General features: G+C 41.1%; 1 protein-coding gene and 1 long non-coding RNA gene across 4 annotated transcripts in view; both read left to right on the forward strand.

The window, feature by feature from the left end:
* The window catches only part of LOC147583299 (uncharacterized), a 43,750-nt gene extending 41,459 nt beyond the window's left edge, over positions 1-2,291 (forward strand). Inside the window, exon 2 of the long non-coding RNA XR_015248072.1 lies at positions 1,713-2,291. This is a non-coding gene — a long non-coding RNA (uncharacterized LOC147583299). The remainder of the gene's footprint in view (positions 1-1,712) is intronic.
* The window catches only part of LHFPL3 (LHFPL tetraspan subfamily member 3), a 575,393-nt gene that overhangs the window by 477,270 nt on the left and 73,555 nt on the right, over positions 1-24,568 (forward strand). The gene's annotated exons all lie outside the window — the stretch shown is intronic.

The raw sequence follows: 24,568 nt of genomic DNA on the forward strand, positions 1-24,568 counted from the left end.
ACCCATGCAGAATACATTTCATGATTAAGCACTAAAGAGGCAACAGGTGGCGCATTTGCGGGTAATTAAAGCTGCCGTAGGCTATGTTATAAAGCATGAGACCGACAGTGCAGGAATTACAGCAATCCTGGGTGAAGAAACTGTTCTGCCTGTCATGTGGCTGTTGCTACATGCGAGCTTTCAGACAAAGAACAGAATCGGGGGAAGCTCACTACTTTTTTTCTAATTAATGTTTGGGTCATTTGGCTAATAACCGCTTGAAGATGCTAGGCATTTGTTTCACTTGGCATTTTTTCCTAGAGTTCTGCTGCCATATGTTACAAAGCATAATGATTCACTCATACTTAAGTTTCAGTTTGTACAGGACCGAGCTATTCATAGACTGTTTAGAGACGCGTTACATCTTTTGAATTATTAATTCAAGATAAAACCCATTCTGTTAGGGGGAATTTTTTTGCCACCGTTTATCCCAAGAATCCACAAACGGCTCTTGACCTCTGAAGTTTTTCCTAAACCAATAAAGGGATTGCGTGGATCCCAAAGTTGTTTTTGATAAAAATACACATTCTGGATTCAGGGAACCAAAGTATCAAAAATTTCTTTCCAGTACTGGTTCGTGTTCTCTCCGTGACTGTGAACATTTTCTCTGGAGTGTGTACTAAAACAAAGAACACTTAGGATCTTTTTTGGATGTTTGTTGTGTTCTTTGATCTGAACATCATCTGAACGTTTTCAACATGAAAAACAAACCAAAATGATTAAATTCTCTTGACACCTTCTAGAATGAAAATTAATTATTTGTTACTGCAAGGGGTTCTTTTGCCTTCATTCAGTTGCAAACGAAATATTTATCAAGCCCCTGTAGGGCTGGGCCCTGGAATGAGGAAAGGGTCCCCAACAAACTCGTGCCACAGGCCATGCCCGAGATCAACTATCTGCCCTCACCCTCATAACTGCCAAAGCCAGTGGCCTCATTTTATTCGCAATGCCTCTCAGGCATTAAACACTACCTTTGCAAGTTCTCTTCTTTTCTCAGTCCTCTCCTCCTTCTACATGTTCTTCCTAATAACTTCATTTATTTCTGTGACCACGTTGTAAGGTGAACTGTGCCCCCCCCCCCCCGCCAAAAAAGACATGTTGGAGTCCTAACCCCCACTACCTTAGAATGTGACCATGTTTTTTTTTTTTTTTTTTTTTTTGAGAGAGAGAGCGAGAGCGTGCACAACTGGTAGAGGGGCAGAGAGAGAGAGAGAGAGAGGGAGACACAGAATCCAAAGCAGACTCCAGGCTCTGAGCTGTCAGCGCAGAGCCCGATTTGGGGCTTGAACTCACAAACCGTGAGATCATGATCTGAGCTGAAGTTGGATGCTTAACCAACTGAGCCACCCAGGCCAAAAGTACAGTCTTTACAAAGGTAATAAGGTTAAAATACAGTCACAGATTAGCTCCTAATCCAATATGACTGTGTCCTTATAAAAAGGGAAATTTGGGGCGCCTGGGTGGCGCAGTCGGTTAAGCGTCCGACTTCAGCCAGGTCACGATCTCGCAGTCCGTGAGTTCGAGCCCCGCGTCAGGCTCTGGGCTGATGGCTCAGAGCCTGGAGCCTGTTTCCGATTCTGTGTCTCCCTCTCTCTCTGCCCCTCCCCCGTTCATGCTCTGTCTCTCTCCCAAAAATAAATAAACGTTGAAAAAAAATTTTTTTTTAAAAAAAGGGAAATTTGGACACATGACAGACATACAGGGAGAAGGCCATATAAAGGCAATGGCAGAGATTGGGGTAATGCTTCTACAAGCTGAGGAACACCAGAGATGGCCAGCACGCCTCCAGAGGAAAGAATCTTGGGACACATCCTTCCTCATGACCCTCTGAAGGAAACAGCCCTGCCAAACACCTTGATCCCAGACTTTTAACCTCCAGAACTCTGAGACCTTAAGCCACTCAGTCAGTGCTACTTTGTTATGGCAGCCCTAGAAAATAGATACAGATCTCAATTCCTAAATTTTTATTTCCACCTCAAAACCTTCTACAAAACTGCCTAATTGGCAAGGGAGACACAGGCTTCTCAAACTTATGTGAAGGACTTATTTAGCCCAATGCTTATTCCAGAACAAGTTCTCAGTGAAAGGTAATGGTGTTCCTCTCACTGCTGCTGCTGAAGATAAGCATGATGATGTTGGTGAGGCAACAGAGGAAGAAGGCGGAGAAGCAGGAGAAAAAGCAGGAGAAAAAAGAGCATGAATCCACTGAGTCTGGCACCTCTTTGTGAAATAAAAGGTTGTAAACAATCTCAGCAAGATGTTTATCTTTTCTATCTTTGTACTTCCCCCACCCCCACTCCCATCCCACCCAAAGAGTATAAAGCAGGCTCATGACTGAATCTTCTGAATGTCTGTTCTCGCTGAACACATTGGCGGGCACTGGTATTTGATCACTAATGGATAGATACCCTTGAGAGGAAATCCCACCCAGTTCCTGGTCCCCTTGTTCATTCACCAGATGTATTTATTTGTGGTCAGGTAGTCTGGAACTCTGCCTCATTCACCAGCACTAGCCTCCATCCAAGTAGAAGAGGGAAAAAGTGATATGATATGTGCACACAAGGGTTGCGTCTGTGATTTAAGTGCTCTCTCTGACTACTCTTCTCCCCCGTCAGCCACATTCTTTCTCGGACAGAGATTAGGAGCATAAGACAGCAAACTCTGCCCTTCTCCTGCAGGAACCAGAGTTCCCAGGTTATGGTAAATGGTACCATTTATCAAGCACTGCTAGATATTCGAAACATGGTCAGATGCCTACTTTGTATTCATTATTCCAATTGATCCCACCAACCCCTGCTTCCAGCATGGAAGCAACGTTATTCCCATTTTTGAAAATGCCGCCCCCCTCACAAGTGTCTGAATGGCCCAAGATCATCCAGCTAGGAAATGGCAGAGCTGAGATTTGAACCTATGTCTCTGTGACTGCCCTACTTAGGACCCTGGAATGGTGACTGGTGCATAATAGGTGCTCATAATAAGTATTTTGTGGCCTAAATGACTCCAAAGCCTATACTCTTTCCACAACATGGTAAAATTCTCTAGAACTAGAGCAGAAGAGCTGGAGAAGACAGAAATTCAAGGCTAAAGTTCTGGGTAACAGAAGTCTGGGTATGGAGAGATAAATACTCTTTTTGTTCTTCTAATGGCTGATTTAACGAACTTGTAGCGATTACACACACAGGAAGGCAATATTTATTAGATACCTTAAGGCCAGCGAGTCTTAAAAACGGGTGTGAGCAGAATATATACACACACACACACACATACACACACACACATAAATACACAAGAATGAAATCTTGCCATTTGCAACTATGTCGATGGAACTAGAGGGTATTATGCTAAGCAAAGTTGGTCACTCGGAGAAAGACATCTACCATATGACTTCACTCATATGAGGACTTTATGACACTGAACAGATGAACACGGGGAAGGGAAGCAAAAATAATATAAAAACAGGGAGACAAAACATAAGAGACTCTTAAATAGGAAGAACAAACAGAGGGTTGCTGGAGGAGTTGTGGGAGTGGGGGATGGGCTAAATGGGTAAGGGGCATTAAGGAATGTACTCCTGAAATCGTTGCGCTATATGCTAACTAACCTGGATGTAAATTAAAAAATTAATTTAATTTAATTTAATTTAATTTAATTTAATTTAAAAAAATAAAATGTAGGTCTTGGAGAAAGATGAAAATATCATTTATATGTGGAATCTAAAAAAGGTAAACTCATAGAAACAGAGTAGAATGGCAGTTGCCAGAGGCTGGGGGTGGGAGAATGAGAGATGTTGATCAGAGGGTACAAATTCCCAGTTATATGACAAATAAGTTCTGGGGATACAACGTACAGCTTGATGGTCATAGTTAATAATATTGTGTTATACTTGAAATACTTGCATACTTAAATTTTGTCAAGAGAGTAGATCTTAAATATTCTCACCACAGAAAAGAAATGATAATTAGGTGATGTGACAGAGAAGTTAACTAACCTAAGGTGGTAATCATTTTGCAATATATAAGTATATCAAATCAGCACACTGTACACCTTAAACTTGCACAGTGTTATATGTCAGTTATGTCTCAACAAAGCTGTGGGGGGGGGGGATTAAAAAATAAAAAGTAAAGTGCAGGTCCCTCAGCCTAGGGCTCTCCAGAAGTTTATAAATCTTTTAACATCTTTTTCCTAAATGTCAGTTTCCATAGACAGGCAGGAGAGGTACATATGCCTTCAGATTCTTTTCTTAAGGCGTGTGCTGAAAAGAGTGAACAAAATGTGAGTTCTTTCCAATTTCCACTTAGGAGAGCAGACAAGTGAATGTTGCCGTGGGTACCAGAGAAACCATCCGCATCTGCCTTTGAGGGGCTGAGCTTAGACACAAGGACAGGTTTTCTATTAGGAAATATCCCAAAGTCCTTGATCCAAGGTCAACTGTGTTCTCTAGTTCTTGATACAATTCTTCTTAAAATATATTGCTTTTAATTTTGGGTTACTGATAAATAGTATTTCCTATAAATAATCTTATGTCCTATAACATACAAGTCCTATTTTATACACATGTACATACACTTATACATACACACACATATACGTATACATATGCATATACATAGTACCAAATCAATAGCTTAAGGAGCTCACTATGAAAGGTAAGAGAAGAAGAGTCTGACCCAAACAGCACAGAGGAAGTTCATTCTCCTGTGGCTCAGACACCCTGGATTTGAACGTTAGTCATTTCACTGAGGACTCTTCTGAGCACAACAATGTGCTGTGTGCACTGAGCCAGGCGCTGGGGATGCAATGATGAGCAGGATGAACATAGTTCTGAGCCACTCAGAGCCCCTCAGAGTCTAAAAGAAAGCAATTAGAATAAATTGTGGTAAGTGCTCCACTAGGAAAGATGTAGGCTATACCTGGAATGAATCTAGTTTAGAAGGGCCAGAGAAGGCTTCTTGGAGGAAGCAACAACCAGGTGAAGAGAAGGAGCATCACAGACCAAAAGTGTATATGCAGGGACCAGAGGGACAGTGGGCATGGAGCTGAGGTCCTGAATGCCTGGAGGGTAAAGGGTAATATGTGGAATGCCAAAAGGAGCAGCCAGGGGTTTAGCTATGGTGAGCCCTGTGAGCCATAGACTTCATCCAAGGCCAATGAGAAGTCATTGCAGAGATTTACACAAAGTGTGACGTGATCCCACTTATGGTTCAAAGGGTGGAAATCAAGTTGTAGAGAAGCAAGACTAAAGGTAGGAGGGCCAGTGAGAAAGCTTCATGGAATAGCCCAGGCAAGAGATGATGACATATGGGCAAGTACAGTGGAGGGAAAATGGAGAAGTACTTTTGGAGGAGGTTTCACAAGACTTGGTGAGAGAGGGTCATTCTTGTACTCCACTTTGAACCACAGGAAGAATGATCGTGCCTATAACTGAGAAAGGGAACATCAGTAGAATAGTGGAGTAGTCAGGTGGAGACATGGGAGGAAGTTGGAGAAGGAAGAACATGAGTTGTTTTTGCTAGGATGACCACATCATTTATCGTCCAGACAGACATACATTTGAAAATAGAAGGAGGCGTGAAGGGTGCTATTGGGACAACAACATAAACTGAGGCTATACCTGGCAAACCAGACTCTTGGTCATTCTAGTTTGGGGACATATTGAGGTTGGAGTTAGCGATAATATATCCAAGTGAAGATATCAAGCAGGCAGTAGACATATGTGTCTAACCTTGAGGTGAAATTCTTGACCAAAGACTTTTCCCAACAGGGAAACACATTTTAGGAGGTTGGTTTTTTTCCAATTGCTTTATGGTATTTAATTAAGACACATTTTATGACTATTTTCACTGTACATGCCAAAATAAACTGGCAGCTAAGGATCCTTGCTCTATCCTTTCCTTCCAGTGTATCTCATATCAGGTAGGCCCAGGGGAAATGTCTCCAGCTTGAAGTCAGAGTCAGGATGAATGTGATCGAGGCACCTTGCCTAAGGTTAGACTTTAGCGGAGGTCAGTTAAGAGAGTAAGAATGGATGAGCACATGTGTATCCCCAAACCTCAGGGGGATAAAGCTCAAAAAACATAGTCTACTGACTTTGGATTCACGGCATCATTTTATATCTGGGTGACAGCATGTTGTTGCTGTGGTTGTTATAATCATTAGCAATTATCATTATTATTATGACAGATGCCACACTGATGCTAAGCATTAGTCTTTGTCAACGCTAGCATAAATGAATGCATATATTAAAGTTCTTTCCACTTTTAGTTCATTCTCATTTTGAAGCCTCACCCTGAAATAACATGAAGACATTTATTGCTGTCACCTACTCACTGATTGTATCATCATAAGAGAAAACTTTTCTAGGGCGCCTGGGTGGCTCAGTTGGTTAAGCGTCTGACTCTTGATTTTGGCTCAGGTGATGATCTCACAGTTTGTGAGACTGAGCCCTGCATGGGGCTCTGCGCTGATAGTGTGGAGCCTGCTTGGGATTCTGTCTCTCCCTCTCTCTCTGCCCCTCCCCTACTCGCGCGTTTTCTCTCTCTCAAAATAAATAAATAAACATTTATTTAAAAAGAGAGAAAACTATTCTAGAGAAGGTACACAACAATGAAGAATTTGGCTGGTTAAGTCTGCAGAATTAAAATATGCCACAAACAATAAAGGTTTAGGTTATTATTTGACAATTTGTTAACTTAAATGCAATAATTATTTCTCTAATGATAATAAAATTGCAGCAAGTTAAAATTCAAGAGTGGCCAGTATGGAGACTCAGGCTTCTCCCAGTGTCTGAACCACCATGAACCCTTTTGTCATATTTGCTGTCTTACTTGGAAAGTGGTCGATAACACTTTTCTTCATGACAATCTAGAAACTCTCTGTCAGAACTTCAGTTATTTTTTGGGCATAACCACTGCTGACAGAGAGCCCAGCAGCTTCTGAGAAAGCAGTGATCACAAAAAAGAAAGGGCAATAACCCAGATGGCCCTCCCTGGTATAATGGATGAATAAATTGGTATATTCATGCAATGGAATACTATACAGCAATGGAAATTTCAAAACCACAGCTACCCACATCAACATGGATAAGCCTTAAAATGTACAATGTTGAGTAAAAGAAGGAAAATATGAAAGAATGTATACAGTATTATTCTAGGATTGGAAATTGGCCTCAGGGTGGGGGGGGGGTACCTGGGTGGCTCAGTCAGTTAAGCGTCTGACTTCGGCTCAGGTCATGATCTCGTGGTTCATGAGTTCGAGCCCCGCATAGGTCTCTGTGCTGACAGCTCAGAGCCTGGAGCCTGCTTCAGATTCTGTGTCTCCCTCTCTCTCTGCACCTCCCCCACTCATGCTCTGTCTCTCTCTGCCAAAAATAAATAAACATTAAAAGCATTTTTTTTAATTAAAAAAATTGGACTCGGAATATTGTTGAGATGTGTACCTACCTGATAACCCAATAAAGAAAAGTAAGGAAGTGATCATCACCAATGTCAGAATAGTGTTACTCCCAGGGAAAGGAGTTGGCATGTGACTGGGGAGAAACACATGGGGGGTTTCCAGGATTCTGTCAATGTCCTGTTTCTTGACCTCGGTGCTGGTTACATGAGTGTTCATTTTATAATGGTTAGACCGCATTTGTATTTTCTGCACTTGTCTGAATGTGTGCTCTACTTCACCAAAAAAACATTAAGAGCTAATGTTAAATAAGCTAAAGAGACTACTTGAGTAGTAGATGTGGGAAGACCGAAATCTGTACATTTTAAAATGCTAATTATAATAATGTATCCAAAGGAAACAGGAATTCTTCCAGTTCTACCTTTCCTCCCTCTGTTCAGAGTGCTTCCCCGATGCCGCCCCATCTCAGACCGGCCTTTCTCATAGTTCCACTCAACTCTGTCCCCCAGCCCCACCCACAGGGTCTCACACCCTGGACTCTCTCTTGGTTTGTGACACAAGGAGAGATCACCTCTTGGCAGACTGCAGTTATGATGACTGGGGGATGTAGGAAAAGTGCCACACTACCTCATAGCACTACTGAGAAAAAGAGGCTCATCAGTAAGAATGGCCTCCTGCCAAACTTACAGTATGGGCAGTGTATCCCCCTCTTTGAAGAATGATGGATTTATGCATGGAACTGCTCTGCTCATTCAGAATGGAGAGGCCAAACCCCTCCTCATAGCTGATCATAATATTCTATATAGGCCAGTACCCCCTTTCCAATGAGGGGAATTAGCCCCATGGCGTACTTTCTGTTACCTGTTCTGGGCCATTCTTCTTTAATGTTTATTTATTTATTTTGTGAAAGAGAGCACGCATGTGTGGAAGTGAGCAGGGGTGAGGGAGAGACAGAATCCCAAGCAGGCTCTGTACTGTCAGCACAAAGCCAGATGCAGGGTTCGATCTCACAACCGTGAGATCATAACCTGAGCTGAAATCAGAGTAAGACGTTTAACCCACTGAGCCACTCAGACACCCCACCTGTTCTGGGACGTTCTATAATAGTCTTGACCCTTCTTGAGTAGGAGATAGATCCCTGCCTAAAAGAACAACTTGAAGAACTGAGCGCTGTAGGAACATCTTTATTCTTAAGTGTTCCTGGAAAAATCGTTTGTACAAAAACCATCTTTGCTAGTATACTCCAAGCTTTTCCCCAACTAGGCCCACCATGGACCACAAGAATCCGCAGCTTGGGTAAGAATTGTGTCTAAAATTCTCATACCTGTTACAAACCTACTTTCCTTTCAGCCTAGCAGGATCCCATCCTGCTACCCAGCATTTCAGGGTCTGTATGAAGGTTCAGAGCTGTGTGAATCACTATGCTGTCTCCTGAGGTTGCTTCATAAAAGGATGCATTTGCCAAAGATAATCAGATAGTCTATACAAAGCATAAATGTGAGCTCTAGCTTGAACCTATTCTATTTCCTTGGATTTGAAATCATCACCTTTGATCTTAATTTTAGTCCTCTGTGGTAACCATGGTTTCAGAATCCTTCTTTCAATTACTCCGAGCTGTTGCATAAAAGGGATGTTGGGTTTAATCTCTTAAGCCCCCTCTGAAATTTCTGCACTGGGCTGGGTGGCAACTCACTTATAAAATGAACTTCAGATGTTGCTTTCAAAGGCAGACAGAGGCTGTCAGAGCTGAGTGTATCATTTTCAGGACCCTCAACATGGCAGAACGCTCAGGCCTAGACAGCCTTTGCCCCATGTGGAAACATCCCATCTTGTTCCAGTTATCACCTCTACCTGGAGCCTCCCAGTCTTTAGCTTGCTTAACACCACTATACTTTTTTAATAAAATGCTCTTTCCACGCCTGCCTCGTTAACTCTCCATCTTCTGGCCTTCCAGAGTCCTCTATCTGGGTCAAGAACACACCTCGGGCAATGACCACCTTAACTTCTGAGCAGCTAGCTCACCCAATCTTTCTGTGGTTCCCCTCCAACTTCTTCTTCTCCTCTCTCATCCACTTTCCACCCAGTCCGACTGTGGCCTGGCTACCCCAAGCCTCAGGGGCTTCTCCCTGCTCTGAAGTTAGGAGCTCCCCCACTCTGCCTCCCAATGCTCTCCACATAGTATTGCTTTGTACTGCTGTTTATCTCTGTTTAGGGCTGGATTGCTTGTCTTTCTTATAATTTCCCTGAGGGAAGAACCCTGTCCAATAACTTGTGTGCACAACTGACACTCTGCTGTGCCGTGTATTCAATACTGATGTGCTGAGTAAAGGCTCTGATTTTTTAGCCTTCCGTCATAACCTTCACATGCCTCCCCTTTTCCTCTTCACCTGATTCACCAGGTCTAACCTTTGTCTTGACCCAGCTCAACCCCAAGTCAGAAAGAGCACGGCTTTCCTCCTCCCTAGGAAGTTTGCTCACTAAATGCTACCTTTTTTTTTTTTTTTTTTTTAAACAACCCTACTTTCCAACACAGTCTCTGGAATCCATCCTTTGCCCAGTCTCTTGAGATACTTATTTGCTGGTGGTTAGGTCAGTTCTTGGCTCTTGTACCTCTCTCTCCATTAGACTGGAAACAAAACTGAGTACCAAAACTATGCCTATGCTTTATTACACAGCCCCAATGGCTTCACATCCTACAGAAACTCTGAGGCCTTTCCTGATTGGCTGATTGACAGTTTTAGGTATAGAAGCTTCGTCTCCAGACAGCACCTTAGCTCATCCTCATCCCATACGAACCCCCTCATCCACACCATTACTCCCTCCTGCTCCAAACAGCCCCTCCATCAGCCGTCCTTTGAAATCCTCCCATCATTGACTTTATATCATAAAGTCTTTAATTGAAATGCTATTCCAAATACCAAGCACTTAGACCATGCTGGCTATGTAAATTGAGGGTGATCAAAATTCATTTCCTCAGTTGTACTAGCTACAGCTCAAATGATGAATCGTGGCCGTATTGGACATCGTATTGGACAGCACAGGTCTAGAACATTTCCAGCATCACAGAAAGTTCTCTAAGAAACTTAGAGAAGCAGAATTGAGGAGAAGGGAGGGCGTCTTAAGCCAGCAGGGGGTCGTCTGGCTCATTTCACAGCTTTTCGGGATGAGTGTGCCTGAACTCCCCGAGGAATATGATGGTTCATTTTCCCGTTCTGTTTTATCTTCTGTCGATTTCAAGGCGAGTCTTTCCACCACCCCCTGGGCAATCTGTCAAACCTGTCACAACCGACAGGGCCAGGAAGTTCTCCCTAATGTTTTGCCTTGCTTGTGGAACTCCTTGCCTGCCTAAAGCCGCTGACCTGGGCAACCCAGTAGCATTGCATCTTTAAATATCTGCCTTCTTGATTTTTTTTAAATCCCAGGCATTGCACTTGCAGCTTTATGCTTTACTCTACTGAGATTCTTTTGTACCTGACCCTGGGGTGAGCATAGCATTATGGATTCAAGTTTATGAGTAAAATAATCAATAACTTGAATTTCAGATGTTCACAAGAACTCAGAGAGTGAAACCTGGAGCAAAGCCAGCAGAGCAGAAGACATTTCACTTTTCCTATAACGTGCTTATTTTACGTGGATTGGGTTTGGGAATCTGTTGTCTTAGTAGATTTTTCCTCCTCTCTCTCTCTCTCAAGTACTCTCTCTCTTTTTCCTTCAAAAGAAGGCATTTCTATGCAAACTCAAGATCTTTGTGAGTTCATCTAAGTGCTCATTTTTAAAGCTTCTTCACCTTTTTAAATCTGGTAATGCCATCCCCAACCATGAGATTCTCTTCTCTCATCATATGTCTGCTACATGGAAGAAATTTCTATACAATTCATAGCTACGTAGGACTTTATGAGAAAATAGATCATGGCCCCCTGTTGGTATTCACAACGTTTATGTTACGTGCCTTCAAGCATTAGGCAAAGCCCAAACCATTCCCAGTGTTGCTAACTAGATTTAATACCAGCTTAATTTGATCCCTGTAAATGCAGCTGAAATTTTTTTTCTTCTTGATTCTGCTAAGAAAGTAGTAAATCACATGAATGATAGGGAATGTGCTTGCATTTCTAATAATAATTCTAAAACAGATGGTCCCTATTTACAACCATCACAATTAACATATCACCACTAGGACTCTACCATGGCTCTCACCACAGTTCAGTTTTATGCTAACATCTTTGGTGCCCTTTATCTGTCTCCAAAAGAATATATTCTTCTTGGGGCGCCTGGGTGGCTCAATCGGTTGAGCGGCCGACTTCGGCTCAGGTCATGATCTCACGGTCTGTGAGTTCAAGCCCCGCGTCGGGCTCTGTGCTGACAGCTCGGAGCCTGGAGCCTGTTTCGGATTCTGTGTCTCCCTCGCTCTGACCCTCCCCCGTTCATGCTCTGTCTCACTCTGTCTCAAAAATAAATAAACATTAAAAAAAAAATTAAAAAAAAAAAAGAATATATTCTTCTTATCCATTTGGATCTGGGAGTGAGGAGGGAAACAACCCTGCTCTCTCAACTACTTACATTCATCCTTGCATAGGAGCTTCCAATGTGATTACACACAAAAAACTCTGACCCTTGCTTCTGAATGATTTCTCAATATCCCAGCAGGAAAAAAAAATTTGCAGTAGGAAGCCTGTGCCTTTTTCTTCTTCTCTCATAAAAAGCAGTGGTTATATTACTTCTGTAATATAAAGTATATGTCCTTCAGCACTAATACCCCATGTATTAGTACCCCACAGCAGCCAAATTAATCACTTTAAACGCTGTTCACAGGAAGGTCCTTTGCTCGAAAGTAATCATGACCACTCAGGATTCCAGTCCTTTTATACTAGAGCTCGTTGATATTAGCCTACTTTAATAGAGATGCCACACCATCTTTACAAATCCACTACCGCAGCCTGTATTTTTAAAGGCACATGGGGGGCGCCTGGGTGGCGCAGTGGGTTAAGCGTCCGACTTCAGCCAGGTCACGATCTCGCGGTCCGTGGGTTCGAGCCCTGCGTCGGGCTCTGGGCTGATGGCTCAGAGCCTGGAGCCTGTTTCCGATTCTGTCTCCCTCTCTCTCTGCCCCTCCCCCGTTCATGCTCTGTCTCTCTCTGTCCCAAAAATAAATAAACATTAAAAATAAATAAATAAATAAAATAAAGGCACATGGACAATTTGTCAAGGGACAATCAGTTTCAAAAATTACATCGAGACAGACATGACTGTAGGGAAGTGTCAGTGGCCACAGTGGTCCCCACTGTCGCCAGGCCTCTGACAGAAGAAGAACTAGGATCAAAGCAATGTGCAAAATGAGCTGATTGTCACATTTTTTAGAGAGAAAGAAAGCTTTCTCTGTTCCATTTCCTTGTGTGCTTAACAATTTGGGCCCCATATTTATAACATTGCCAAGTTCTCTCCAGGAAAATTGGGTTTATTGGGACATTTGCACCTTCTCCATCATACACATCTGGACATGTTATATCTTGAAAATTGGAAAATGCAAGTGCATCCAGAGACCATGCAAAAAATGAGAGCGGGAAACTCCGAGCCCATTTATCATTCCCAGTGAAAAAACTGTACAGGCGGCTTTTTCTGCAAGAGAAGCAAATGAATGAAAGGGTGAGGAGAGTGCTAATAACGTACCACGGCTGCGGATTAAAGTGTCAGTGCTTCTGCTCAGCATCTGAGAAGCTGAAATGCTTCTCTGGGTTTTGATTAGGAAAAGGAAGATACTCAAAGAAATGTGAGCTGCTCAGGATACACTTTCATAAGCCAGCCATCCTAGCACATCAGTAGGGAGAGAACGCTGGCAGGGGTTCCAAGCCAGGCCGAGGTCCTTGACAAAATCATGAGGCAGATGACTTGGTGTTTCCAGGGATCTTTGCCGAGGCTCCCACACAGGCCATGCAGCAACAGTGTGCTCCCGGAACCTATTTCTCCCTCTGGTGTGCCAGTGCACCTGACTCTGGATCACCTCACTGAGCACCAACTTAGGCAAACACCTTAACTCACTGTTAGGCAAAAAGAGCAGAGACCCAGCTACACCCTCTCCGGAGGAAAAGGAAATGCCTCCCATTGCTTTGCAATGTGCCCACTGCCAACCCAGTTAGCTTCTCAACCAGTTTGTCCTGACATTGATTTTAAGCATTTTCAGGATTTGATCTTAAACAGGAGCCTAGAGAGTCACCCCAGGGTTTCTCCACTCTATCTTGACTGCATTTCTCCTGCAAATACCTCCCAGGTGCCTTCTTCTCAACAATAGCCTCTGTAGTGCTGAGTTACAAAATGGGGCCTTCAAAGCATCACCTCAATAAGATTAATCTTTATCCAATTTTCCCCCGTTTTATTGAGATATAATTGACATATAACACTGTATAAGTTTAAGGTGTACAATGTGATGGTTTGATACACGTATCTATTGTAAAATGATTACCAACAGAAGTTTAGTTAACACTTCTATCACTTCACATAGTTATCTCTGGTGGGGGGAGAGTGAGAACGTTTATTTTCTATTCTCTTAGCAACTTTCAAGTGTATAATACAGGACTGTTAACTATTGTTACCATGCTTTACATTGGATCTCCAGAATTTATTCATCTTATTTTTTTTTAAGTTTATTTATTTATTTTGAGAGAGAGTGCATGAGCAGGGGAGGGGCAGAGAGAGGGAGAGAGAGAATCCCAAGCGCTGCCAGCACAGAGCCCAACGTGGGCTCAAACCCATGAACTGTGAGATCGTGACCTGAGATGAAATCAAGACTCAGACGCTTAACCGACTGAGCCACCCAGGAGCCCCTAGACTTATTCATCTTAAAACAGAAGTTTGACGAACATCTGTCCATTTCTCCCACCACTCAGTCTCTGGAACAATCATTCTATTCTCTGTGTCTATGAATTCAGCTTTTTGGCTTTTTAAGATTTCATATATAATAAGTGAGATTTATCTCACATTATCCATTTATCCACACATGGACACTTAGGTTTTTTTCACACCTTGGCTATTGTGAATAATTCTGCCATGAACATGGGCTGCAGATATCTCTTCAAGATACGGATTTCATTTCCTTTGGATATATACCCAGAGGTGGGATTGATGAATCATATGGTAGATCCATTTTCAGTTTTTTAAGGAACATCCATACTGTTTTCCATAGGGATTGCACCAACTTACATTACCACTAACAGTGCACAAGGATTCCTTTTCATTTACATCCTCACCAATGCTTATAGTCCCTTGAATTTTGATGATAGCCATTCAAACAGGTATCAGGTGATATGTCCTTGTGGTTTTGTTTGCATTTCCTTGATGGTTAGTAATGTTGACCATCTCTGCATGTACCTATTGGCCTTTTTAATGTCTTTTTGAGAAAATGTCTGTTCAAGTTCTCTGCCCATTTTTTATCAAACTATTTGGTTTGGGAGAGTGTGTTTGCTTTTGTTTTGCTATTGAGTTATAGGAGTTCCTTACATATTTTGGACATTAAGATATTATCAGATAATGGTTTGCGAATATTTCCTCCTATTCCATAGGTTGACTTTTTATTCTGTTGATTGCTTCTCTTGCTGCACAGAAGGATGTGATTCTACTTGTTGATTTTTGTTCTTGTTGCTTGTGCTTTTGGTGTTATATCCGAAAAAATCATTGCCAAGACCAATGTCAAAGGTCTTGTTCCCCAATGTCAAGTCTTGTGCTCAAATCTTTAATTCATTTTGAGTTAATTTTGTGAGTAATGTAACGTAGAGTTACAGTTTAATTCTTCTGCATGTGATTGCCCAGTTCTCTCATCACCATTTGTTGAGGAGACTATTATTTTCCCATTGAGTATTCTTGGCTCCCTTGTCAAATATCAGTTGCCAAAATGCAAGGGTTTATTTCTGGGCTGTTGATTCTGTTCCATTACTCTATGTGGCTATTTTTATCCCCGTACCACATTGCTTTGATTACTATAGCTTTGTAAGATAGTTTGAAATCAGTGAGTGTGATGCCTCCAGCTTTGTTTCTGTTTCTCAGGATTGCTTTGGCTATCTGGGATCTTTTGTGATTCCATAAAAATTTTCTGTTTCTGTGAAAAATGCCACCAAAAATGGAATTTTGATGGAGATTGCACTGAACCTATTGATCATTTGGGGTAGTATGGACATTTTTTAAATATTAATTCTTCTAATCCGTGAGCACAGGATATATTTATGTTTATATGCTGCTGCTTCAATTTCTGTCCTCAATGTCAGGGTTTTCAGTATATAGATTTTCAGCTCCTTGGATAGATTTATTCCTAGGTGTTATTTTTGATGCAGTTGTAAACAGCATTTCTTAATTTCTCTTTCTGATAGTTCATTGTTAGCATATAGAAATGCAAGTGAGTTCTATATATTGATTCTATATCCTGCAACTTTACTGAATTAATTTATTAATTTATTAGCTCTGACAGTTTTTTGATGGAGTCTTGAGGATTTTCTGTATGTAAGATCGTATCATTTGCAAAAAGATGTGGTTTTACCTCCTCCTTTCTAATTTAGATGCCTTTTATTTCTTTTTCTTGCCTCATTGCTAAGGTTAGGACCTCCAGTACTATACTGAATAGCAGGAACAACAGTTCTTGTTCCTGATCTTAGAGGGAAAGCTTTCAAACTGCCACCACTGGGTATGATGTTAGCTGTGGATTTGTCATATATGGCCTTTACTATGTTGAGACACATGCCTTCTGTGTCTCATTTGTTGAACATTTTATCATGAAATAATGTTGTATTTTGTCAAATGCTTTTTCTGCATCTGCTGTGATGATCATATGATTTTTATCTTACGTTTTATTAATGTGGAATTAATTTGCTTACGTTAAACTATCCTTGCTTCCCAAAGAGAAATCCCCCTTGGTCATGGCATGTGAGCCCTTTACTATGCTATTGAATCAGTTTGCTGACATTCTTTGAGGATTGTTACATCTATATTCATCAGGGGTATTGGCCTATAGTTTTCTTTTCTTATCTGGTTTTGGTATCAGAGTAATGCCAGCCTCATAAAAGGAATTTGGAAATGTTCCCTTTTCTTCAATTTTTAGAAGAGTTTGAGAGGGATTGGCATTACTTTAAATGCTTGGTAGAATTCACCATGGAAACCATATGGTAGTGGACTTTTATTTGTTGGGAAGTTTTTGATTATGAATTCAATCTCCTTACTATTGATCTGTTCTATTTCTTCACAATCCAGTCTTTGAAGGTTGTATGGTTCTAGGAATTTATTCTAGGTTATCCAATTTGTTGGTATATAGTTTTTCATAGTAGTCTTATAACCCTTTGTATTTATGTGATATCAGCTATAATGTCTTCTCTTTCATTTCCGATTTTATCTGTTTGAATCTTTTCTCTCTTTTTCTTAGTGTAGCTAAAGTATTGTCAATTTCATCTTTTAAAAAAAAGCTCTTAGTTTCATTGATCTTTCCTATTGTCCTTCTAGCCTTTAATGCATTTATTTCTACTCTGATCTTTGCTTTTTCCTTTCTTCTACTAATATTGGCTTAGTTCTTCTTTTTCTAGTTCTTTGAGGTGTAAGGTTAGGTTGTTTGAGGTCTGTCTTTTTCTTGATGTAGGCATTTATCCCTATATATTTCCCTCTGATACCTGCCTTTGATGTGTCCCATAAGTTTTTGTATGTTGTGTTTCCAATTTAATTTGTCTGAAGATACTTTTTATTTTCCTTTTTTTTTATGTTTATTTCTTTTTGAGAGGCGGGGAGGAGCAGAGAGAGAGGAGGACAGAGGATCCAAAGTGGGCTCTATGCTGACAACAGAGAGCCTGACACAGAGGAGCTCGAACTCATGAACTATGAGATCATGACCCAAGCCAATGTCAGACACTCAACCGACTGAGTCACCCAGGCACACCTTTTTTACTTTCCTTTTGATTTCTTGTTTGACCCTTTGATTGTTCAGGAGTGTATTGTTTAATTTTCACATGTTTGTGAGTTTTCCAGTTTTTCTCCTATTATTGATTCATACTTGGAAAAAATACCTGGTATTATTTCTATCTTAAATTGCTAAGACTTGTTTTGTGACCTAACATAGGTTCTACTATGATGAATATTCTGTGTGTGCTTGAGAAGAATGTGTATTCTGCTTTTAGATAAAATGTTCTATATATGTCTGTTAGGTCCATCGGTCTAAAAAATTCAAGTCCAATGTTTTCTTACTGATTTTCTGTCTGGATGGTCTCTCCATTGTTTTAAGGTGGGGTAGTCAAGCCCCCTACAATTATTGTATTGTCTGTTTTTCTCTTCAAATCTGTTAGTATTTACTTATATTTGGGTGCTCTGATGTTGGGTGCATATATATTATAATCATTGTAGCCTCTTGATAAATTGACTCCTTTATCATTATATAATGGCCTTATATTTATTTATTCATTTATTTATTTAAATTCCAGTATAATTAACATGCAGTGTTATGTTAGTTTCAGGTATACAATATAGTAATTCAACAATTCTATACATTACTAAGTGCTCATCACAATAAGTGTACTCTTAATCTCCTTTACTTATTTCACCCATCCCCCTACCCACCTGTCCTCTGGTAACCATGAGCTTGTTCTCTATAGTTAAGAATCTGGTTTTTTTGTTTGTCTTTTTCTTTGTTCATTTGTTTCTTAAGTTCCACATATGAGTGAAATCATATGGTGTTTGTTTTTCCCTGCCTTATTTCACTTAGCATTATACACTCTAGTTCTATCCATGTTGTTGCAAATGGCAAGATTTCATTCTTTTTGATGGCTGAGTAATATTCCATTGCATGTATGTGTGTATATACATACATATGTACATACACACACAGACACACACACACACACACATACCACATCTTTATAATGGCTTCCTTTATCTCTTGTTACAGATTTTGAGTTGAAATCAATTTTTTAGAAGTTCCACTGGATGAAATATTTTTTTCCATTCCTTCACTTTCAATTTATGTGTATTCTTGAAGCTGAAGTGTCTCTTGTAGGCATCATGTGACTGGGTTTGTTTTATATCCACTCATTCATTCTATGTCTTTTGATTGGAGAATATAATCTATTTACCTTCAGCATAAGTATTGATAGGTAAGGACTAATGTCATCACAGTGATTGTTTTCAGGCTGTTTTGTAGTTCCTGTGTTTCTTTCTTCCTCTCTTGATGTCTGCCTTTGTGACATGATGACTTTCTGTGGTAGTATGCTTTGATTCCCTTCTCCTTATCTTTTGTGTGGGTTTTGCTTTGTGGTTGCCATGAAATTTGCATAAAGCACCTTAAAGATATAACGGGCTATTTTATACTGATAACAACTTAACATAAATCACATACAAAAACTTTACTGTTTTAGTCCCCCCATTTTATACTTTTGGTGTCACAACTTAGTACTTTTTATATTATGTATTCATTAAAAAGTTATTGTAGCTATAGTTATTTTTTCATATTTTTGTCCTTTTAACCTTTATAATAGAGTTGTTAACCCCCTACCATATTAGAATATTCTGAATTTGACTATATATATATATGTGTGTGTGTATATATATGTGTGTGTGTGTGTGTGTGTGTGTGTGTGTGTGTGTGTGTGTGTGTATGTAATACCTTGACCAGCATGGTGCATATTTTCACATTTTCATGTTACTAATTAGCGTCCTTTTATTTCAGCTTAAAGAACTCTTTTCAGTATTTCTTTTAAGGCATGTCTAGTGGTGATGAACTTTCTCAGCTTTTGTTTGGGAAATTCTTATCTCTCCTTCATTTCTGAAAGACGCCTTTGCTGTTTAGAGTATTCTTTGTTGGCAGTTTTTAAATTTCAGCACTTTGAATATATCATCCCACTCTCTCCTGGACTATATGGTTTCTGCTGAGAAATTCACTGTTGGCTTTATTGGGATTTTCTTATAAGTTACAAGTTTCTTTTCTCCCCCTACTTTTAAGATTCTCTCTTTAACAGTTTTATTATACGGTATTCTCCCCTTACCTATGGTTTTGCTTTCCACAGTTTCACTTATTCACAGTCAACTGTGGTCCAGAAGCACATGATCCTTCTTCTGACATAGCCTCAGAAAGTCAGTAGCATCCTAACACTATGTCAGAAATCTGTGTCCTTCACCTCACCTCATCTCATCATGTAGGCATTTTATCATCTCACATCATCACAATAAGAAGGGTGAGTATAAAATATTTTGAACAAGAGAGACCACATTCCATAATTTTTATTATAGTATATTATTATACTTGTTTTATCATTAGTTATTAATCTTTGTGCTTAATTTATAAATTAAGCTTTATCATAGGTACGCATATATTGCAAAAAACATGGTCTATACATAGGGTTAGGTAGTATCCATAGTTTCAGGCATCCACTGGGGGTCTTAGAAAGTGTCCCCTGAAGGTAAGGGGGAACTACTGCAATGTGCCTTGGAGAATACCTCTTTAAGTTGAGTTTGGGGACCTATGAGCTTTATGAACTTAGATGCCCAAATCTCTCCCTACATTTGGGAAGTTCTCTGCCATTATTTCTTTAAAAAGCTTTCTGTCCTCTTCTCCCTCTCTTCTCCTTCTGGATCTCTAGTAATTCAGATTGTTTGTTCTCATGGTTTCCAGTAGACTCCCTGATGTGGCTAGTAGGATCCATGTCACCTTGATATGTTTTGGCCCATAGTTGTGCAGCTCATGATTCATCAAGAAAGAAGTGAGTGTCTTTGGCAGTGCCTCATGCAACTAGAGAAGCTGAGCTCTCACATTCTCACTTTCTTCCATGGGTAGAAATTACAGGCCTAGAAGGGCTCCCTGAGCCCTGAACTTTGCCACCTTGGGGGTAGGGTGATGCAGGTAAAGTCAACTGTTCCTCTTACTCTCTTCAGTGTTTCCAATATCAAATTTTTTTTTGCTCCACCCATGTGCTGGAACTTCTCTTCTGGGCTCCTAGATTTCCACAAATGCTCTTTCAACCCTGGGTGATGGTCTAAGACAGTGTTCTCCCGGGGTTCCTGGACCACGGCCAAGAGTGACTAGAGTTGGTTCATGGGGCACTTTAAGGTCCACAGCCAGGACTAAGGTCTGTATGCCTATTACTTTACTTGATACACAGGTGAATGAGACTCCACTTAGATCCCTTGGCATATGGTGCTGGTGATAGAACCAAAGCCAGATGGGCCTGTAGCCTACCTCTCAATGGTATGGAGTTGTTTCTGGGTCTGTGGTTGGGACCATGGTTGGTGACTCAGCTTCCTGGATGCAGTCCTGTCTCCTAAAACAGTTTTCCTCCTTCTTGAACTACACCAGAGTATCACAGTCTTCTACCTGGATCCTAAAGCTCCGACAAAGACACTTTTAGTGGATGTGGTAGATTCCAAATAGTTGTTGTTGAGGAGGGGATACAAGTGACAAACGTCTGATTCTGCCATCTTGCTGGCATCACTTCTTCTGAATACCTAGACTAATCGCTATTGCCTGTTTTCTGCCCTTAAAAAAAAGAAATGATGCGGTGTTGAATTTTTTAATAAGTGTGCCAGGAGTGCTTGCCAAAGAAAGTCCATTCCGTGAGTTTTAGCAAGTGTCCATGAGGACAGTGGAAACAGAGTCTGAGCAGGCTGCCCCACTTCCTTCTTCAAGGTTCTGTGGACCATTCGTCAACAGCACAGGCTTCTGCTGACAGCATCCATCCCACAGCATGGCAGGGCTGCCTCTACACGTGGAAAAGAGGCAAGGAAGTATGAGTTCCGATGCAGAAGCACTCACAGCTGTGGGCAAGAGGCAGTTTAAAGCAGATTCACTCTGAAGTGAGGGCTGAGGTGGGGAATATTCTGAAATGGAATACTGAATTATCCCCTAAATACATTTACCTGTCCCTGTTCCTTAGAACCAAATCTTGAAGTTCTAGGAGATAAAACTGTGTGGGCCAAAAAGTTCTGGAAGACAAAGGCTGGACCTCTTAAAGGTCCATGTGATGTGTATTCCATGTGATGTGAATGAGGTGAGACACTGAATTCAGGATATCTGATTTAACCTACAGCGTGACCACCTCAATACACTGCTTTGTAACCTCATTTGGCCATTTCTTAAATATTAATCTATTCTTGAGAGAAAGAGAGCATGAGCAGGGGAGGGGGGGAGAGAGAGGGAGACACAAAATCCGAAGCAGGCTCCAGGCTCTGAGCTGTCAGTGCAGAGCCCAAAGTGGGGCTTGAACCCACGAACCGTAAGATCACAACCTGAGCCCAAGTCGGACTCTTAACCTACTGAGCCACCCAGGTGCCCCCTCGTTTTGCCCTTTTTAAAGGCTAAAGCAGCAGAGCTTCTAGAGCTGCAAAAGCAGGAGTTCCCACAGAAATGAATAAAATCACCAGTTCAACCAGCTCCAAGTGAAACTCATTTAGATACAATAAATTGCACAAATAAGGATATAGGTGAAGTACTTTGCAAACACAGATTAAGTACTGTAATCAAAGGTTGGTAAATTTACCAAGAGTTTTAGAGAGGTACTTAGCTCCCCTGAATTGTAGGGTGGAGATGATAACAGGCTGCATATATTAAGAGGGCATCAACACCGGGGAGAGAAGGAGCTTATTTAGGAAAGCATGAGGGACTGTAACGTAGAGCTTGGTGACAGTCTCACATAGAGAGGAAAGTCAGGGAAGGTGTTTCAATGATTCATACCTAATGACCATAAATGGAGCTTTATCGCTTAAGAAGGTTTCCATGAGACTAGGTCTAGGGTTTCAGTAACCCAGGGATCAGGCCGTGTTCCAGAAGTGATCTTTGTCTGAAGGGTCTTTATCAAAGGTGGAAAACATAGAGCCTAAATGCAACTCTAGTGCAGTCACAATGTTTCTAAATTCAAATGTCCAGAAGTATTCAGTCGTGGTCCAAGTAGGTATTTGATGCAGGAAATGCTAAATGCTTAGTTGAACACATTTATCAGGTAAAAAAGAAGTCTCTAAATCATCCTGTCTAATTTTGAAAGTTTTCCTTCTGCTACACAGTTTCTCATTGTCACCACAATTAGTATTCTGTACCAGCTGGTTCTCTGGGGGGAAGGGGAGTCTTCCTGTATAGGTGTTTAGCGGCATCCTCGACCCCTACCCACTATATGCCAGTAACACCCCTCAGTTGTAAGAATCTAAAATATATCCAGCCATTGTCAGATGTCCTCTAGGATCCAAAATTTCCCCTCGCTGAGAACCACCAGCCTAGAGGAAGGAGTTACTTTTTCTAATTGACACAAAGACATCCTGTGGGCTGACAGTGGCCCGTTAGCAAAGCAGTCTGTATCCACCCCTAAGACCAAATGAGCCATTTCAGCTTGGGGGAATCCTGGATGAAACAGAGGTTCAAATGGCTGTGATCTTCAGCAAAAGGCTAACACAGAGAGAAAGGAGATGGTGGGAAGGAAAAAGTCAAGATAGAATTCGAAAGGAGAGTGGGCTGATACCCAGAGACTGCTTTGTTTTCATTGTTCATTCTAACCAAGAAGTGCTTGTGGAGTGTCTACTCCAGTGTGACTGGCGTGGGGCTGTGCCCTGCAAAGGATACAAAACCAAAGTAACATGGAGTCCCAGGCCTGCAGAACTTTATAATCTGCATGAGGAGGTGAGCAGAGACGTGTCCAACAGGATTACAGACAGTAGCAATATGAGACACAAAAACGGTGATACGTGATGGTATATGCTGTTGGATACAGTCTTGCAGCACAGTATGCGGAGAATATTACTGATAGCTCCTGAGATTGATAAATAATTTCAGAGAAGGAAGATGAATTCATTCCAAAAAAAAAGTCTATTGCCCAAATATTCTGTGAGTATCTTTTCTCTGAATGAAGAGTTTGGAAGGCCCAGGTTGGAGGCCTGGTCCCATCGTAACCAGCAATGTGACCCCTGACAGCCCCTTAACTGCTCTAGGTCTCAGTTTCCCCAACTCTAAAATGACAGGGCTGGATTGGGTAGTTCTTCAGTCCCTTCCAGCTCTAACATTCCCTGACTTGGAGCCCTTTTGGATAATTGCCTCCCGGTGATTGTACTTATTAAGCAGTTTTGGGCTTCTCCGTTCTGAGCCTCGTTTCTCCTCCTAGGGCGTATTTCATCCCAGAATGTGTTATATAAAAAATTGTATTTCCAAGTGTGCAATAGCTTTAGCTTGAAATATATATTATGCCGTAAAAATCACTATAGATTTGTAAAGCAAAACTTAGAAACATTAAATTAGCCCATAAGAGCTTTAAAATTAATTTGATCTTGAATGTGTCTGTGAATGAATGGGCTCGACATAAGCCTTTCAATTTTTCGCTCCACTTCAGAGAGTGCACAAAGGACAAACTGTAAATCAACCTCCACGTTTGCTGATATGGCCACTAAGCTGGGAGAAAAAAAAGAGATGGCTAATAAACTATTCAAACAAGATTTAAGAGCTTGGAAAGCACAGGGCCCCAGTTGTGACTTGCCTTCTTTGAATTATGTGCATGTGACTCAGGTGATGTCTAGACACACAGAGTGGACACTGAGGGCAGAGGGTGTAGTAATTCAAGACGGAACAGGACTTAGCTTTGATTATCCATTTCTAGCAGGCACATGTAAGAAAGAGAAAGAGAGTATGTTTGAAGGTAGGAGAGTGATAGAACCGGGACTGAGGTCAGAAGGATACAAGCGTTCCCTTCACTTCTCCACTCAGTCGGCATGGGTGAAGTGTACCAACAGTCAGCCTGATGGACTGGTGCACGTGTCGACAGCAAGAGTAGTCCACATCCAACGTATTGGCACAGAATTCGCCATCACACATTAGCTACTCTGTGAAGAGAGAAGCAGTATGGAAATATGAGGGACTTGGGGTCAGATTGACGCAGGAAATCTTAACTCTGCCACTGTCTAGCTGTGTGACCTTGGGCAAGTCATTTAACTTCTGGGAGCCTCCATTTCCCTACCTATAAAATGGATGTGATAAGTAAGACCCATCATTCGAATTCTTGTGAGGGTTAAATGAAATAATGTGTGTTTTAGGATTAAGTCAGCTGCATAGAACAGAAAACCCAAATAAAAATGCATTAAACCCAATAGAGGTTGGCTTTTCTTTGTATAATATGAAGTCTAACGGTAGCAGTTTAGGGTAGACAAGAAGGTTCCATAACATCAA

The sequence above is a fragment of the Puma concolor genome, chromosome A2 (assembly GCF_028749965.1).
Source record: "Puma concolor isolate L17-30 chromosome A2, mPumCon1.1.hap2, whole genome shotgun sequence".
Classification (NCBI taxonomy): Eukaryota; Metazoa; Chordata; class Mammalia; order Carnivora; family Felidae; genus Puma; species Puma concolor.